General features: G+C 52.8%; 1 long non-coding RNA gene across 3 annotated transcripts; it reads left to right on the top strand.

Moving 5' to 3' along the window:
- The first annotated feature begins 8,195 nt into the window (after positions 1 to 8,195).
- Positions 8,196 to 16,912, top strand: LOC141583691 (uncharacterized). Of its 3 annotated transcripts, none has more exons than XR_012516469.1 (5): positions 8,196 to 9,606; positions 9,774 to 13,615; positions 13,722 to 13,942; positions 14,018 to 14,713; positions 14,816 to 16,912. It is a non-coding gene; the product is annotated as an uncharacterized LOC141583691 (long non-coding RNA). The 3 variants fall into 3 exon arrangements; XR_012516468.1 differs by having other exon boundaries at positions 8,196 to 10,019; positions 10,134 to 13,615; XR_012516467.1 differs by having other exon boundaries at positions 8,196 to 13,615.
- Positions 16,913 to 18,458: the final 1,546 nt, after the last annotated feature.

The raw sequence follows: 18,458 nt of genomic DNA, 5'->3' as shown, positions 1-18,458 counted from the left end.
TAGCAAGTAGAGACACAGAGGAACCAAAATTTTAAAAAGAACCAAATCAAAATTCTAGATGTGAAAAGTATAATGTGTAAGATGTAACATACACTGCAGAGGGTCAATGGCAGAATTCACACTGAAGAATAAAGGTTAGTGCGATTTACAGCATAGTAATAGAAACTCTACAACATAAAACCCAGAGAAAGAAAAACTAAGAAAAAATAGCAGCACCAGTGATTCCTGGGACAACGTCAAAAAGCCTGGTATATATGTAATTGGAGTCTACAAAGGAGAGAAAAGGAAGGTCAGGAAAAATATTTGAAGAAATAAAATACAAACATTTTCTAAATTTCATGAAAACCATGAATCTGCAGATCCAAGAACCTCAATGAACCCTAAACATGAAAAACCGTAAAACGGGAGCAGTAAGGCACAAATAAATGCTTTAAACCAATAGCAAAGACAAAATTTTGACAGGAGCCAGAGAAAAAAGACATCTGACACGCAGAACAAACAGTGGTGGCGGACTTTTTGTCCAAATCGATGCCCGCGAGAAGGAAGTGGAGAAATAGCCCTAAAGTCTGAAAGACAAGCAAAGCTGTCAGACAGGAACTCCTTACCAGCCAAATCTTGTCAGAAAATGAACATAGAGCATTCCCAAAGATTAACCACATTGTAGACCATGAAACCAGACTCAAGGAACTTAAAAGGATTCAAGTCACATAGAGCATGTTCTCTGACCGTGATGGATTTAAATTAGAAATGGACCACAGAAAGCTATCTGGAAATCTCCAAATATTTGGAAATGAAATAGAACAGTTCCTAATAAATCATGGATCAAAAAAGAAACCAAAAAGCAAATTAGGAAGTATTTTGAACTGAATAAATATGAAAATACAACAAATAAAAAAAACAAGGAAATAGATAACTGAAGAATAATAAACAAAATTATTAAAAAACCAAAGTTTCTTCTTAAAGATCAATAAAATAGGCAGATTGGTTAGGAAAAAGAAAAGAAATGAATTAACCAAATTAGGACTGAGAGGGGTGACATTTATAAAGATTTCCTAGATAGTAAAAGGATAATAATAAGATCGTATAAATAATTTGTCAATAAATTCAACAGCTTAAAAGGAATGGACATATGATTTGAAAAGCATAAACTACCAAGCACCAAAGCCCACTTAAGAATAAATAGATATCATGAATTTTCCAAATCTTTTAAAGAAATTTAACTTGTGGTTAAAGCCCTTGCACAAGGAAATGTCCACTCTCATATGGCTTCACCAGTGAATTCCACCAAATAAGAACAAAAAATATCAACCTAAAATAATCTCTTCTAAACTCTTGAAAAGAAGAGTTTAGAGACTCTAGTTATTCCATGAGGCCAGAGTTACTCTGAAACCAAAATTAGACAAAGAGATTATGAGAAAATAAGCCTAAAGACAAATATTCCTTATAAGCATAAATGCAAACTTTCCTAACAAAATTTTAGCAAATAAAACCTAACAATTGCTAAAAACAGATAATACCGAATGAGCACATGTGTATCTCAGAAATGTAACATTGACCTAATATTCAAAAGTAACTTACACTAACAAACCCAAACCCAAAAACACATAAACCTCTCAATATATACCGAAAAGGTGTTTCACAAAATCTAATTGCATTATGGATAAAAACTAGGAGTAGAAGGAACTTGTTTGCATAATAAAAGATGTCTTTAAAAATCCCACTGGTGGTACCGTATTTACTGGACGACCAAGTGCTCTCCCACTAAGGTAAAAAGCGAATAAGGACAGTGACCCTCCCCACTCCTACTCAGCATTGTACTGGGGGTTAGCCCTTCTGTAAGGCAAGAAAAGCCAATGAAAGGCATCCAGCATGTACAGAAAGAAGGAAGCTGTCCACAGTCACAGGAGACATGGTCATCTACATAGAAAACAGCATGAACTCTAAAACAACAGCAACAACCCCTCAAACTGACAGTGAGTTTAACAAGGATGCAGGGTGCAGGATTCATATACAAAAATCAGTTTTTATATATTAGTAACAAACTTCTGGAAATTGAAATTGAAAATGCAAAACTACACTTTAAGAGGCCAATGCAGGTGGATCACTTGACACCAGGAATTTGAGCCCAGCCTGGCCATTATGGTGAAACCCTGTCTCTAATAAAACACACAAATTAGCTGGGTGTGGCGGCACACACCTGTAATCTCAGCTAGTCGGGAGCCTGAAGCATGAGAATCGCTTGAACCTAAGAGGTAGAGGTTGCAGTGAGTCGAGATTGTGCCACTGCACTCCAGCCTGGGTGACAGAGCGAGACTCCGTCTCAAAAAAAGAAAATACAAAACTATTGACAATAACATCAAAAGAAACGGTATGCTTAGAGATAAGCTGGTGAAAGTTTTCCATGACCTGCACGCTGAAACTACAAAATATTGCTGAGAAAATTTTAGAAAGAACAAAGTATAATGACAGCCGCATTCAGAGATTGGAAGACTCAATATTGTTAAGACGTAATTTCTTCCCAATTTGACCTATAGATTCTACAGAACACCGATCAAAATCTCAGCAAGCTTTTTTTTTTTTTTTTAGATAATAACAAACTGATTCTAAAATTTCTCCAGGTTTGGGGCATTTCGGTGTTTCAGAAAATGAATGAAAAGAAAAGTAAAATTTACATGAAAATTCAAAGTAGCTAGAACAGCCAAAACAACTTTGAAAATGAAGAACAAAAAAGAGGATTTGCTCAATTCTGATGATAAGGCTGGAGTCATCAGAAGGCACTGTGCTGTAGAAAGGGTGGAAAAGACAGCCATCGATGGAACAGAGTAGAAAGGCCAGAGGTAGACCCACGTGTGCATGGTCGGCTGATTTCCCCCTCCCTCCCTTCCTCTGTTCCTCCCTCCCTTTCTCCCTCCCTCCCTCCTTCCTTCCTCCTTTGTTCTCTCCTTCCCTCCTTCCTTCCTTCCTTCTTCCTTCCCTCACTCCCTCTCTCCCTCCCTTCCTCACTCTCTCCCTCCCCTCCCTCCCCTTCCCCTTCCCCTCCTTTGTCTTATTTTTTTGAGACAGTCTCACTGTCACCCAGGCTGAATGCAGTCGTACAATCATAACTCATAGCAGCCTTAAACTCCCAGGCTCAAATGATCCTCCCACCTCAGCCTCCCCAGCAGGTGAGAATACGGGCACATGCCACCTCACTCAGTTTATTTTGGATTTTTGTAGAGAAGAGGTCTTACTGTGTTGCCCAGGCTGGTCTCAAACTTCTAGACAAAGCAAGCCTCCCATCTTGGCCTCTCAAAGTGCTGGGATTACAGGCGTGAGCCACCACACGCAGCCAGTCGGTCTGATTTGTGGAGAAAGGGTAGGATTTTCCCAAATGGTGCGGGAGCCATTGTGTGCGCATACCCACATGTGCAGAACCAAACTCAGGCACCGTCTGCAGCATACGCAAAAATTAGCTTAGGATGAATCACAGGCTTGAGTGTGAAACCTACAACCATAAAACATCTAATAACAACAACGATAAAAAAAAATGGGAGAAGAATATTTGTGATCTTGGGTTAGGCAACAGTTTCTTAGCTACAATACTAAAAGTATGAAAGAAAAACATTGAGTAAATTAGATGTTCTTCGAAAGACACCACTGAGAGAATATTTGCAATTCCATATCTGAAAAAGAACTTATATCCAGAAAATACAAAGAAATGTCAAAGCTTAATAATAAGTCAATGAAAAACCCAATTCAGTAAGTGGGGAAAAGGCTTCAATGGATAGCTCGCCAAAGAAGATACATACACGGCAAATAAGCACATAAAAACGCTCGCTGTCCGGCCAGGGACGGCGGCTCATGCCTGTAATCCCAGCACTTTGAGAGGCTGAGGCAGGAGGATCACTAGATTGAGACCAGCCTGGGCAACATGGTGAAACTCAGTCTCTACAAAAAATACAAAAATTAGCCAGGCATGGTGCGGAGTACCTACGGTCCCAGCTAGCTGGGTGGCTGAGGCCGGAGAGTCACTTGAGCCTAGGTGACAGAGTGAGACTGACTCCAAAAGAAACATGCTCAGTCTCATTCGTCAGTAGGGAAATATAAATGAAACCCACAACGCGACCTTTCGGGGGGAAGCAGAGCCTAGAGCACCAGGAAACTGAGGGACGGGGTCTGCGTGTCTCACGGCCACCGTGGTGATGGGCCTGAGGGCTCACAGAGCTCAAAGCTGATCAAAGTGTACACTTCAGAGGTGTGCCATTTACTCTATGTCAGTCACACCTCAACAAGGCTGATACAAAATAATAAACACCTATTAAATAGCTCAATTTGATAGGCCTATTACGAGGCCTGGCCACGCCCAGCGCCACATAGAAGACCTAGGGATGTAACAAGGGACAAGGCTTTGACAACCATTTGGAAGGTTCCAGCTACACACTCACCCACCGTAGGACAAGACCTGTTTCCCGCGCCTGTATTCACACAAGCGATGAACGCATGCCTCTGTCCACAGGCTCACAGCGGCTTCATCGGTAACCTGAACCTGGGAGAAGCCCAGCTGGCACCAGCCAGTGAATAAACAAGTATGCAGGGGTCCCCACGCCGGGGGCACTGCCTGTCAGCATGAAGGGTGAGCTGTGGATGACTGCGCCACTGAGAACACAAACTGGGCCGCGTGCCCGGCGGCTCACACCCGTACCCAGCACTTGCTGTCCTGGCTACTCGAGAGGCTGAGGCGGGAGGATCACTCGAGCACAGGAGTTCGAGGCTGCAGTGAGCTGTGATGATGACACTGTGCTCAGCCTGGGTGACAGAGTGAGGAAAGGAAGGAAGGAAGAGGGGGAGGGAGGGGAGGAGGGAGGAAGGAAGAAAGGAAGGAACGAATGAAGGAAGGAAGGAAGGAGGGAGGGAGGGAGGGAGGGAGGGAGAGAGGGAGGGACAGAAGGAAGAAAGGAAGGAAGGAGGGAGGGAAGGGAAGAGGGAAGGAGGGAGGAAGGAAGGAGCAGACCAATCTGTGGTGACCTAAAGTAGAGTTTCTAGTTGCCTGGAAGGAAGGGAGGAAACGGGGAGGGGGGGGGCGGGGGGCGGGGGGAGGTAGGGAAGCAGTTCCAAGGGCCCAGGAGCCGCTCAGAAGTGGAGTCTGCGTGTCTCCCCACCATCATGGCCATAGTATCACAAGTACACACACGTGTCAAAGCTGATCAAATTGTACACTTTAGACATCACTGTTTATGTCAGTTAGACCTGAGTAAAGCAGATAAAAAACACACGAAGCTTCCACAGCAGACACCTGTGGCCCGCAATTGCTACTGCAGCTTTCTCTGTGGAAACAGGAGGCGCAGAGGAACCGAGGGAAGCCTGCCATGACCAGCCCCCAATTTCCTATTCAGAAAGAACCTGTCCGGCCTCCTCCATGCTCCGATCTGTTTGCTGGGCCCCCGGGATTGGCCTTAGTCTGTAAAGGACCTCAGGTCACTTTTATGTTTTGGGAGTGGACTCTCTAAGCCCGTGGGGCAGGAGCTATTCTGAGCATCTGAGCCAGGGGTCTCACCCCCTTGGTATCTCCTGTCGCCCATGGAATGCTTTTGGGGATGTTTGCAAATGACGTATCACATGGTTTTAAAATTCTTAACAAACTAGTCAGGATTTCTAAATAAACCACTTGCTTTAAACACTGTTATCAGATAGCGTCTTCAGGTGGACACAGTGGTCTGACGGTGGCCTGTCCCTTCACCAGGCCACGTGGCAGGAAGAAGTCTGCGTGGCCTGTGGCCGGGGGTGTTAACGCCTCCGGAAGTGCGCAGCAGTGGTGAATGGAGAGGATATTTGCAGTTAGCAGCAATGGCTGACTCCAGCGATGAAAGGCTGCAGTTTCCCTGTGCACAAAGTCACAGGCACTGTGGTTGTCTGTAAGAATGATGGGGAGAAATGAGAGATGATGGGAAATTTAGTTTTAAAAAGCATAGCATGTTTCTGATCTCAATTCACAGACCCCGGGGTAAAACCCCTGTCGGGGGTGCCCGGCTGTAGCCACCTGCAGAGGTGTGGCAGCGTCTGGGAAGCTGCAGGCATTGGACTCTGGAAGTGACCCCAAATCTGAGGGGTGAAGGCAGCCCACACAAGGCCTTGCACCTGGGGAGAGAGCCAGACAAAGCCTTCCAGTGAAAGGGTAAAAATAGCCCAGTTGTTCGATCCAGGGCATTCTCCAACTCCACAGTTAAATAAGTGGGGGAGGCTCCTTCCCAGCCTCTGCTGGAGGCAGTCAGGTGGGAGCTGGGTGGCCAGGAGGGGGTTGCCGGCACAGAGGAATGGAGGTTGAGCTAGAATCTTCGTGACTTAGGCGCCTAGGACCCAGCGCTGGGAGAAAGGGGCCTGCCCAGACCAGGGCGTGCAGGACACTCCTCCATGCACAGCCACTCAGCAGGTGCCCCAGCCCTTAACGCTCATCCTCTCACCAGCGAGTCCTCCTTCACAGCGATGTTCTGAAACATGTCACCGTGTGTCGGAGAACAAGTTTGCACTGCTCACTTGGGAGAAACAGCAAGACAGGCTGTATTCCAGCTGCTGCAGTGGATGAAGGACTTTAGAATCCAGCTCAGTTCACAGTGAAGACAGCTGCAGATGCCCAGCCCAGGGGCAGAGCGAGGGTCCCGTCTGGAAACCACTCACCTGGCTACACACCAAGGTCAGGGTTCTCCTAAAGGCAGGCCGAGGATTTAGACATGGATGGCTGGGGGCGAGGAATGTGATCAGATGCCAAGGATGGGAGGGTTCTCCGTGTCACAGGACTCAGCAGGCCGTGGACACAGAGGTCAAGGTCGGCTAGCTGAACCGGGCTCAGGAGCCTGGCTCACGGTGGGTCAGGGAGGGAGTCTTTGCCAGTCAGTTGCCTGCCCACAAAGGCTCACCACACACCGGACCAGTCCACCTGGGGGGATGGTCATACAGGGAGGAGGGACAGTGAGAGGATGATGATGGTTATATAGGGAGGAGGGACAGTGGGAGGAGAAGGATAGTAATACAGGGAGGAGGGACAGTGAGTGGATGATGGTTATAGAGGGAGGAGGGACAGTGGGAGGAGGAGGATGGTTATACAGGGAGGAGAGACCGTGGGAGGAGGAGGATGGTAATACAGGGAGGAGGGACAGTGAGTGGATGATGGTTATAGAGGGAGGAGGGACAGTGGGAGGAGGAGGATGGTTATACAGGGAGGAGAGACAGTGGGAGGAGGAGGATGGTTATACAGGGAGGAGGGAAAGTGGGAGGGGGATGGTTATACAGGGAGGAGGGACAGTGGGAGGAGGAGGATGGTTATACAGGGAAGAGGGACAGTGGGAGGAGGAGGATGGTAATACAGGGAGGAGGGACAGTGGGAGGAGGATGGTTATATAGGAAGGAGGGACAGTGGGAGGAGGATGATGGTTATACAGGGAGGAGGGACAGATGGTTATATAGGAAGGAGGGACAGTGGGAGGAGGATGATGGTTATACAGGGAGGAGGGACAGTGGGAGGAGGATTATGGTTATACAGGGAGGAGGGACAGTGGGAGGAGGATGGTTATACAGGGAGGAGAGACAGTGGGAGGATGATGGTTATATGGAGAGGAGGGACAGTGGGAGGAGGATGATGTTTATACAGAAGGAGGGACAGTGGGAGGAGGAGGATGGTTATACAGGGAGGAGGAACAGCGGAAGGATGATGATGGTTATATAGGGAGGCGGGACAGTGGGAGGATGATGGTTATACAGGGAGGAGGGACAGTGGGAGGAGGATGATGGTTATACAGGGAGGAGGGACAGTGGGAGGAGGATGATGGTTATACAGGGAGTATTGCCAGCAAGATATTGATCATGCTGCAGGGAGGATGCACAGTGAGCCGATGGTGGTTACACAGGGAGCACAATAGGAGCTGCATTTCCTTTTAAATTATCTGAATATTTAAATTTATCTTTTAAAATAATTAAGACAAGTTATTTAAATGACAGGCAGCTGCTCTAAGATTCCACTGACTTGGAAGGGTGCCCTCATCTTTAAGGCGGAAGAAGAAGAACCGGGCACAGCAGAGCTGGGTGGGCTGTGGCTCCTGTGCCAGGGGGGCGGGGCTGGGAGCAGACTCGGGACTGCTGCCCAAGGCCAGTGCCCCGGGCCCAAGGCCTCAGCTGTGCGTCCTCATAAGCAGCTGAATCTCGCCTTGTCCCTGGGATGTTGTAGCAAAAGCCCAAGAACGAGGGGGCTTCCACCGACAGGAATCCCTTCCCTTGCTGCCCAGAGGCCAGGAGTCCCCAGTCCTGGTCGGTGGGGCTGGCTCCTCTCCTCATGGGGGCTCTGTGGCGTCTGTGTCCTGCTGCTGTCCTGGCTTCTGGTGGCTGCTGTCCTGGCTTCTGGTGGCTGCTGTCCTCCTCCGCGTTCCTCGGCTGTGGCTGCATCGCCCCGGGCTCCGCTGCTGTCTTCCTCCTCTGAGTGTGTCTCCAGAACTCCCTGTCTTCACCCGGTATGACCCCATCCCACCTGATCACACCTGGAAGACCCTGTTTGCAAATGAGGTCTCCTTTGCAGGTATCAGGAACTAGGACATCCCCATATCTTTCTGGGGGACAGAGTTCAACCCCACAGCACCCACTAAACGCCTGTGTGGCCCCGAGCCCCTGGAAAATCGCCGTGAACAAAACACATTGTTTGTCCTCGGGCAGCTTATGTTCTGTGGAGGCCAGACAGTGAACTCGCAGACGGGCAGGGTGAAGGGGCGAAGAGTGGGCCGCATTTTGGGCGTGCAGTGGAGAGAGCGTGACGCTGAAAACAGAGCCCGGTGGAAAGGGGAAGGACGCCACACCAAGGCCCGAGGGGCAGTTTTCTCTGCGTGTGCTGGGAATGGCAGCTGCAGAGAACCGTGGGTACAGGGTGCGGGGCCGGGGCCGGGGAGGGCCCTTCAACCAGGGAGCTTGACCTTTATGCAAGTCCGAGAGCTGCCTGAGGTCAGTCACCTGCAGAGCCCGCAGGATCAGACCCGATTATCGGCCACCCCGCCCTTCCCCTCCCTCCCTAAATGACTAAGGTAAAGAATGCTCAGGTGGGCTGAATAACAGCCCCAAGGATGCCCACACCCTAAACCCAGAGCCTGTGACTATGTTCCCTGGCATGACAAGAGGGACTGCGCAGGTGGGGTTAGGTGAAGGGCCTGGATTATCTGGGTGGCCCCATGTACCACAAGGGTCTTTATGAGAGGGAGGCAGGAGAGTCCAGGTCGGAGGATGTGGCTGTGACGGCAGAGGTCAGCAGGAGATTCGAAGGCACCGTTGTCAACCTGAGCATCAGAGACAGCTCCCCCAGAGATGCTGAGTGTAACCAGGAGTGCGCGGGGGCTCAGTCCAGGCTGCAAAGGCTGCAGGGACCGCAGGCATGTGGGAGGAGGTTAAGGCAAGGGGAAGCTCTTAAAGGCAAAGGGAGGCAGGTGTGCAAGCTGTTTTGCAGCAAAGAGAACGCAGGAGCTCCTTGCGGGAGCTGACGTCAGTTCACGCGTGGAGGGAGCGTGTCAGGCAGGGGTTCCTGCGCATCCGGCGAGCCGTCCTTGTGACTCACGTAGCAAGCTGCAGTTTGGAAAGTCCTTGAGAAACTTCTAGCTACAGGTATATGTGTGCAGGAGCCCTTCACAGAGCCTTCATGATAGTTCTTACCACAGGCAGGTGTGCGGGGTGGGGAGGGCCCTTCTTAACCTCTTGACTCTGTTTTCTTGTTGGGGTTTGACACAAGTGACTGTATTTTGGTTCTGACAGTTTTCACATGTCGTTGCCAGCTTTGAAGGGGAAGGGGCTGCGAGCCAAGGAGTGCAGGAGGCCTCTAGAAGAGGGAAAGGCAGGAACAGGTTCTCCCCTGAAGCCTCCAGGAGGAGCCAGCCCCATCCACACCTTGGTTTTAGACCTCTGACTTTCAGAACCATAAGAAAATGCGTGTGTGTAGTTCGAAGGCCACAAGGGTGTGGAGCTCTCTTCCTGCGCCACGGGAAGGTCATGCAAGCCGCTCTTGCATGCCAGGCCTGAGGGTAAGGCAGGGGAGCAGGTGGAGAGGCTACTTCCATCACAGTCTCACCACGGGCAGGTCCCATGGGGCTCCCGCTGCTGCTGAGATGCAAACAGCAGGGGTCCTTCCTCCTCAGCCCTGAACATGCAACAGCCTTGGGAGTGGGGAACCAGGGCCAGTCATGGAGCCACAGAGGAGAAGCAGAGGGCAGGGTGAAAAAACTCAGGACACTTCATGAATGCGAGCCAGGAGCTGACTGGAGCCCTGAGTGGAAGGTGGGGGTTCCTCTAGGTTGGGATCTCCAGAAGCGGAGGCCACGGTGGAGTCTGGGAGCAGGAGGTACAGGAGGTCCGACACCTGGGAGTGGGGGAGGCAGGAACAGGCAGGACGATGCTCACTGCATGCGACCTGAAAAGCCCCCAGCCCACCGGCGGGGAGCTCTGGGGTGCACGGTCCTCACTGGACTCCCCAGGAAGGGTGTGAACTCAGTGGGGGCAGTTCTCAGCAGCCTGGGCTGACCCGGAAGATGCAGATGGCTGAGGCCGTGTGCTGACAGCTCCGTGCAGCTGGGCAGTGAGGCCATCTGTGCAGGGGCGTCTGCAGCCCATCTCCGTGTCTACCACAGTGCTCTGGGGGTCATCTGAGTCCATCTGCAGCCAGCAACAGACACCTCTGGCCATCTGCCATGAGATGGGGCAAGGACATTAGGGTGGGCTTGGCTGCCACTCATGTCCAGCTTCCAGTGCCCTGGTTTTGAAGGATGTGCCAAGTCCCACACAGACCTGCTGAGCCCCTGCCTTCCTCTGCTGCCTCCTTGGGGTTGAGTCCCCATCACTGAACACACCAGAAGGGAGTGCCTGCTGGAACGTTACAGGTGGAGGAGGTGTCCAGAGCTGAGATGAGAGTAAGAATTTCACAAACAGGTGTCCTGCTGGTGCAGCGAGGTTGAATATGTCACACAGTCAAGTGCGCAGCAGAACCACCTGCACGAGCACAAACAGGACCTCGATTCATTTCTTTCTTTCCTTCATTTGCTCCACAAAGGTCTTCCTGGGGACTCATAGGTAAGGCAGCCCTTCTCTCCAGAGTTGCACTGTGGACAGACCCTAAAGTTAATTCTGGGAAATCCCTTAAGCCCTCTGGCATCTGCCAATCATCCCTCCTGGTGTCTGATCCCCACGGCCACCTCCTCGTGCCCCTGGCTGCCAGCAGGCAGCAGTGTCCATCACGGACGGCAAACTCAGCTTCCTACTGGGTCACTGATGGCAAAGCCCTGGGGTGGAACCACCCGGATTCCAGTCCTAGGTTAGCCACCACCTTTCTTGGTGCCGTTGAGAAAGTCTTTTACTGCGTGGACTCAGTTTCCTTACTGATGAAATGTGGAGCTGGCACCAAAGCCCTCTCCTGAGTGCCACTCTGTGCCTATGAGATCCTGGTCCTGCCTTCTGAGTCCCTGGCCTGTGGTTCCTGACCCCATTATCCTATGGCTGCAGGTGCTCTGAGCCTTCCCCTTGATATTTGCTCCATTTCTGAGAGTGTGGTTGGGTCAGAGGCTCAGGAAGGCCCCCTATGATGCTGATGATAGGAATGCTGAGGTCTTCATGTGGGTGTGGAATCATTTGCATGATGGGCGCCACCAAGCCTTCCATCCCACACGCAGGACCCTTTTCAATGTGGCCTTGCAGCTGCTTCCCCTGAAAACGGAGGCTGTGTCCTGCCCTTTGCATCTGGGCCAGCCTTGAGACTGGCTTTGAGCAATAGAAGGTGGCAAGGAGAGCGGCAAAAATGGGGATCTCACAGCTTCCCCTCTGGCATCCCATGACCCTGAGAGGACATAAAAAGAACACAGAGCACGTGGAACACAGACCCTGCTAACAGCTGGTGCTAACCACCACTCATGGGCGTGAAGTTCTCTTGGACCATCTGGCACCGGCAAACTGCCAGATGTCTGCAGTGGTAGGAGTAGCCCCAGCCAGGGCCAGCAGAAGAGCCATTTGCTGAGCTCAGCCCAAATGCCAACCCACGAAGTCAAGAGCACAGGATATGGTGGTTGTTTCAAAGCCTAGTGTGAAAGCCACGTCTTCCCTGAAGCCTCCCTTGACTTCCCCTCCACACATACATTCCTCCTTTCCTCGACTCCGGTGCTTTTGAATAAGTACCCACTGTTTACTGTGTTGTCTTCTTTGTAGGTTGCTGTTTAGTGGGCAAACACTCTACTCTCACAACTAGATTGTGAGTGATCCAGGGCTAGGAACTGACACAGAGTGGAATCTCAGTACATAGCTGTTTACTCAAAATATGGAGACCACCTTAGTGAAGGGAAAGGGTTGGACGACTTGTGTTACTGGAATTAGAAGGCCGCCATCCCAGCAGTGAGCGGTGATTTGCTCGGGTGCCTTGGCACGTAGGTTGGTGTGCAGGGTCTCCAACCGAGCGGTGAGATGTGAGTGGCGTCCTGGGTTTTCACCCAGCTTCCTGCTATGGAGGGGCCCCATTCGTACTTCCCCCAGCTGTCGATATGGATTATCCCAGGACTTTGCTTCTAAAATGGCATTTCAGCATCTTAATCAAATAATGCCTGAGGAGCTTCCGCAAATAAGGCGCTTGCTGGCAGAGCAACTGCAAAATGACAGAAGAAGTTAGGAAGAAAGCGACGGGACGAGGCTCCCCAGAAAAGACCAAGGTGACTTGTGCAAAGGGTCACCTGGCTGGGAAATACAGGGAGACTCTTGGGGGTCCCTGCTTTCTCTGCAGTGGGCAAGGAGCAGGGGTCATCTCCTTTTTGAGCAGTGACAAGGAAGCAGCCTGAGTCCCTGGCCTTCCCCACCCTGGGAGTGGCAGGTGAGCAGCTACCTGTCCCTGGCATGTGTGAAGGTCACATGAGAGCAGAGGCGTGTGCAGGTGCCCAGGATGCATCTGGCTTCTTCTCTGCCACTGCCTGGAAAGGACATGAGCTGTGAGAGCAGCACGGCCCTTGCCTCTGCCCCCACCCTCCCTGCTTCCTCCACCCTCTTCCCACCAGAGCCCAGGATATTCTCTGTCAATCTCCACCGGCAGTGACACTCCTCTGGTGTGCCCGGATCTGGCAAGCCGCATTCAGAAGGAAGCCACAACTTTTCCTCGTGGAAATTGGAGTTTTTCTGTGATGTGGCCCCATTCTCTGGTTTTGGCCATACTTAGTGACAAGGTGGCTGAAATGGCACCCGGACCTTTACCCCGCAGGGAAGGGCAGACCCAAAACCAACTTCCTTCTATCTGCCCCAGGCAGGAGGGGGTCACCCGACCCGGGGTTCAGTAGCCGCCTTCCCCAGCCTCTGCTGTGGCCTCCAGACATCCCAATCGGCCCTCACCTGCCTGATTCAGACAGAGGGAGGGGAGCAAAGGGGCTGTCTCCCTCCTGGGAGCTTGTGCTGGGGTTTGTTTGGGCCCAGGGGTCAGAGACCTGGGCAGTGCGTTAGTCTGTTCCTGCCTTGCTGTCAAGGAATGCCTGGGGCTGGGGGATGAAGAAGAGAGGTGTCATCGGCTCACAGTTCTGCGGGCTCTGCAGGCAGAGCACCGGCACCTGCTCGGCTCCTGGGGAGGCCTCAGGGAGTGTCACTCAAGGCGAGGCGGGAGAAGGTGAGTCACATGGCCACACCAGGAGCAGGGGGCAACGGCAGGGCCGGGGCAGAGGGCACACACTTTCAACACCCAGACCTCACAGGAACTCACTCACCCTGGGCAGGACAGCACCAAACCCTGTGGGATCTCCCCCGTGACCCGGACGCCTCCCACCAGGCCCCGCTCGGACACTGGGGTCGAGTCTGAACATGGGGTTCGGAGGGGCATCCAGACTGTGCGAGGCTCCTTCTACTGTTCGTCCCGTGTGTGTCGGGGGTGAGAACAGAGGTCTCCTAAGCCCACCGCACCGACCGCTGCAGCTGCTGTCTCTTCAGACGCTAGCAGGTGGGTGCTTTTAAAATCGGGAGCGGGTGGAGGTTGGACACTTAAGATTGGGGAAAACGAACAGTTACTCTGCAGGTAGAGGCAGCTTGTGGCCACATAGAAAGGAGTGTCCCGGTCAGCGGTGCGAACGGAGACTGAGGAAACGGGGCCGCTGCCTGACGCTGGGAGACTGAAACTTCACACAGAGATTACTGCCACCAATTCAAGACGGTGCCGAGGGTGATGCCAGCCCCAGCACGCAGTGTCCACTGTCCACACTGCAAGTGGGGAAGTGAACAGAGCTGGGCTTGGCAGGTGGCAATGGGGAAGCCTGAGCCGGGCCGGGAGGGTGGGATGAGTGTGGGCACGCCGTGGCGCGCTCCTGCAGACACTGGATGGAAGGACAGCTGCCTTCCTCCTCGCCCCAGGAAGCAGTGCTGACCGCTCCTTACTCTCGACCCTGGGTCTGCAGAGGGCCCAGCTCGCCACGGGGCACATGGTCCACGTGTGGCCTGTGTGCACGTGTCTGGCTTCCCACTCGCCTCTGATGGCACTGGTGCATGGATGCCACGTGGATGTCCACATCCCAGTGCCTGGTATAGTGGCATGCTGCAGAAAGAAAACTCGACCCACCGCAGGGGGCCCGCCTTCTGCCCCGGAGTCCTCTACCAGGTTTCAGGACAGAATCACTCATCGGACACCCGGCAGGCTCGGCGGGTTTCTGCTTCCGCCTGGCTGGGAATCCTGCTGCCAATGACCTCTCACCTGGCACGGCGGCAGCCCTGGGGAGAGGTGGGTGAAAGGCAGGGACTCCCTGGCCAGCCTGGGCCCAGCCCTGCTTCTCATCACCCATCTTTTTCTGTTTTTTTTTTTTTTTTTTTTTTTTTTTTTCAGGTTTCCTGGGCCATTCGGAGCTCATTTTGCCAAACAATCGTGAGAGGCACTGAAGAGCGCAGTCCCCTGCTTCTGCCCTCAGGCAGGTGTTTCAAGCTTGATGAAGTGCAGGCTTCCCTGTGCATTGAAGGGTCTGGCGGTGCTGGGCTGGCCATGGAGCTTCTGCTGCTCGCCTCAGCCTCGGCTCCGGCCTGGAACAAAATCCAGGAGCTGCCAGCCAGGTCTTGGGCTGGGTTCAGGCCACAGGTGTCAGAGAAGAGAGACGGGAGACCCTGTAGGAAATTCCGCGGCGAACATCTCTTCTGATACTCAAGATGGGTCTCCACACCAAACAAAGACACACGGAGGGCTCAGGAAGCCCATTTAATTAAGCAGAAAGTCTTCAAATTAATTTACCACGAAAATCACAAATCCCTTTTGTACGAATTGCAAAGACAGCTGCTGAGTCGCTGGGACGGTGGGAGACGTCTCCACCCCTTCTTCTCCTAACTGTCCATGAGGTCGGAGTGGTCAGGTCAGGGCCCAGGTGAAAAATCAGAAAAGCCCAGCTGTGGGCAAAGGAAGCAGCTTGAGACACAATAAGACCAGTGAGACCGGATGACCAGACGCAGGTCGAGGGTCCAAGGTGCCTCTGCAGCTGGGAGGCTGGGGAAGGGCTGGGAAGGAGCCTCCACAGAGGGTCTTCCAGAAGGAGGAAAGGGCTCCCCCACCGAGGGTCTCCCAGAAGGAGGAAGGCCCCCTCAGGGTCTCTCAGAAGGAGGAAGGAGCCCCCATGGAGGATCCCCCAGAAAGATGAAGGGGCTCCCCACAGAGGGTCTCTGAGATGGAGGAGGAGGCCCTGGCAGAGGGTCTCCCAGAAAGAGGAAGGATCCCCCCGGAGGGTCCCCAGAAGGAGGAAGGAGCCCCCTGGGGAGGGTCCCCCAGCAGGAGGAAGGAGCCTCCCACAGAGGGTCCCCTGGAAAGGGGGGCTCTAGTTCTAAGTGTGGTTGTCACCAAGTGAGCATCCTTACAGATTGCTAGCGAAATGCCACACAGACCCCTTTCCTAGGCCGCACGGCCCAATTGTCCTTAGAGAGACTGACCTTATTGGGTGCCTTTGGGGTGCCAGACACGGCTCTCATTGCATTCGGCCCTTGGGGGCCCATCAGGTGGACAGCACTGATGCTCCGGTTTTATGGGCGGGGATACTGAGGCACAGAGGACTTAGGTCACCTGTTCAAGGTCACGGGTGGAGTAGGAGGCAGGGACCTCACCACCACCTCGCCATGGGCCCCATTGTGAATTTGGAAAGGGCCCCATCCCTCCAGGGACCCCAAAGCCCGTGGAGCTTCTCTCTGTGAAATCCTGATGGAGGGCTCTGCTCCCAGTGCTGGCCAGGCCCTCTGCCGGGCAGAGGAACCTTCCCTGCTCTCAGCTCATCGCAGCCTCCCCGCGGGTGAAGCTTTGGTGCCCTCTGGGAGTGCAGACCCCCCCACATTCCGGATCCCATCATCTGAGCAGTGCAGCCAAGAAATGCTCTCCAAAGGTACAAATTAAACTCCCGCGTGGTGAGGAATTGCCGGCGAAGCTTGGCCTCAGCTGTCATGTTGCCATTTCATCTGGAGCTTTCAAACCCCGACTCCGTAGCTCTGGGCATGTCCCAGCCATCTCCAGAGTTTATGTACAGCCCCAGACTTTTAATCATGAGCGTCTTCAAGACTGCTGAGACACGGACAGCAGCGTGTAAAGAATTCCTCGCATCCCTGTCGTCCAGGACAACGCAGCCTCATCCGTATCTTCCTTGCACAGCTCTCGTATCCCGCGGGAAGGTTGGGGTGTCAGTCATGTCAGGTCAGTGTGACCTGCCTGCTGGCAGTATCCACGAGGACTGGGGACAGGGTGGCTTTGGGAGCAGAGAGACTCCGGCCAGTGTCTCTGCCTTTTTACTGTGTGACCTTGGGCAGATACCTCACCCTCTCTGGACTACAGTACCCTGAAGCAAAATCAGAGTAATGAGAATCCCCTCCCAGGCCTTCTAGGCACATAAAGCGCCCAGTAAACAGCAGCTCTGTGTGTGTGTGTGTGTGTGTGTGTGTGTGTATGAGTGTATGTGTGTGTGCGTGCGTGTGTGTGCATGTGTGTCTGCGTGTGTGTGTGCATGTGTATGTGATTGTGCATGTGTGTGTGATTGCACATGTGTGTGTGCATATGTGTGTGCACACATATGTGCGCATGTGCACGCGTGCATGTGTGTATGTGATTGTGCGTGCATGTGTGTGCATGTGCATGTGTCCGTGTGTGTGTATGTGATTGTGCATGTGTGTGTGTGTGTGTGTGCATGTGCACGTGTGCGTGCATGCGTGTATGAGAGAGTGAACGCGAGCGTTCTGCAAGCCTCAATCTCGCTCCTGCAAGGATTCGCCCTATGGCTACGGTTGCCCTGGGCCTCAGTGCAGCTGATCACACGGATGCTGGCACAGCAGGATCTCACCCTCTCCACTGAGGAGGGAGGTCCTCATCCCCGGCAGCCACAAAAGGAGGCAACGCTTCATACCCACCTTAGCTTCCCGCTTCTCCTGGCTGTCCTCCCAGCCTGGTTTTTAACTATGTGAATCTTAAGCATGCACCTAGGAGTAATCTTAATAAATCGCACACCTCCCTGAAGGTGTCTGCTCCACTCCTTCCTTCAGGTCTCCCCTTCAAGCCACCGCAGTTATTTGGATTCACATTACTAAGACACAGCAAGCCTCATGGCGGTTGTGCCCCTAAAGCTGGAGGCAGGGACTGAAGACAGAGCCCAGCTGCAGGTGTGGGTGTGGAGGTGGCGTGAGTCCACCCTGGGAAGGATGTGTCTGCCCCAGCCTCAGCGTGCTGAGACTCTAGGGAGCTGTGCGTCTTCTTGGAGGGTGTCTTCAGGCATCTCCCTCTGTGCAGGTGATACTTCTGACCCTTTATGATGAGCGGTCACTGGGGGCTGGAAGCAGAACTTAGAGGGGGCAAGAGACAGATGCTCCTGCATGTTTGCCACCGTCCCCCATAGCCGTGCAAGATAAGCTCTGGGCTAAAGCAGGAGGGATGCTCCCCTCGCCCCACAGTCATCCTGAGAGGGTCACAGTCCTCATCTGACAGCCAAGGGAATTGGCTCCCAGAGGCACAGGGCTTACCAGGGCCACCTGCATAGGGGCCAGCAGAGCTGGGGCCAGAGGACAGGCTGGCTGACCCTAGAGCTCAGCTCCTAGACACCACCTCTCAAAGGTCTTAAAATAGAAAAAAGGCAAGCTGGCATCCCACAGGGTCTAAGCCGGCATCTCACAGGGTCTAAGCCGGCCTCGGGAACCGGCCTCGGGAACCAGGTTCCGCCCAAAGCTTCATAGCACAGGTGTGCTCACGTGAGCTGAAGTGGGCTTTGTAGGATGCAACCCTGGTGAGTGTGACGCAGCGTCTCCGAAGAACCTTCCCTCCTTTCCTCTTCTGTCTCTGACACCTCCCTCCCATCCTTCCTCCCACAAATTCCTACTGAGCACCTGCCGGCCATGCTGTGTTAGGCTCCAAGCGAATGCAAAATTGCCAAAAAAAAAAAAAAATAGTCTCAATCTTCCGGAAGCTCTGTGAATTCATTTGCTTGTTCATTGGCACCACGGAGGCTCCCTGGGCCCCTGTGGGC

The sequence above is a fragment of the Saimiri boliviensis genome, chromosome 2 (assembly GCF_048565385.1).
Source record: "Saimiri boliviensis isolate mSaiBol1 chromosome 2, mSaiBol1.pri, whole genome shotgun sequence".
Classification (NCBI taxonomy): Eukaryota; Metazoa; Chordata; class Mammalia; order Primates; family Cebidae; genus Saimiri; species Saimiri boliviensis.
Note: the sequence above shows the minus strand (reverse complement) of the source record. Positions and strands in the feature narration are given on the sequence as shown.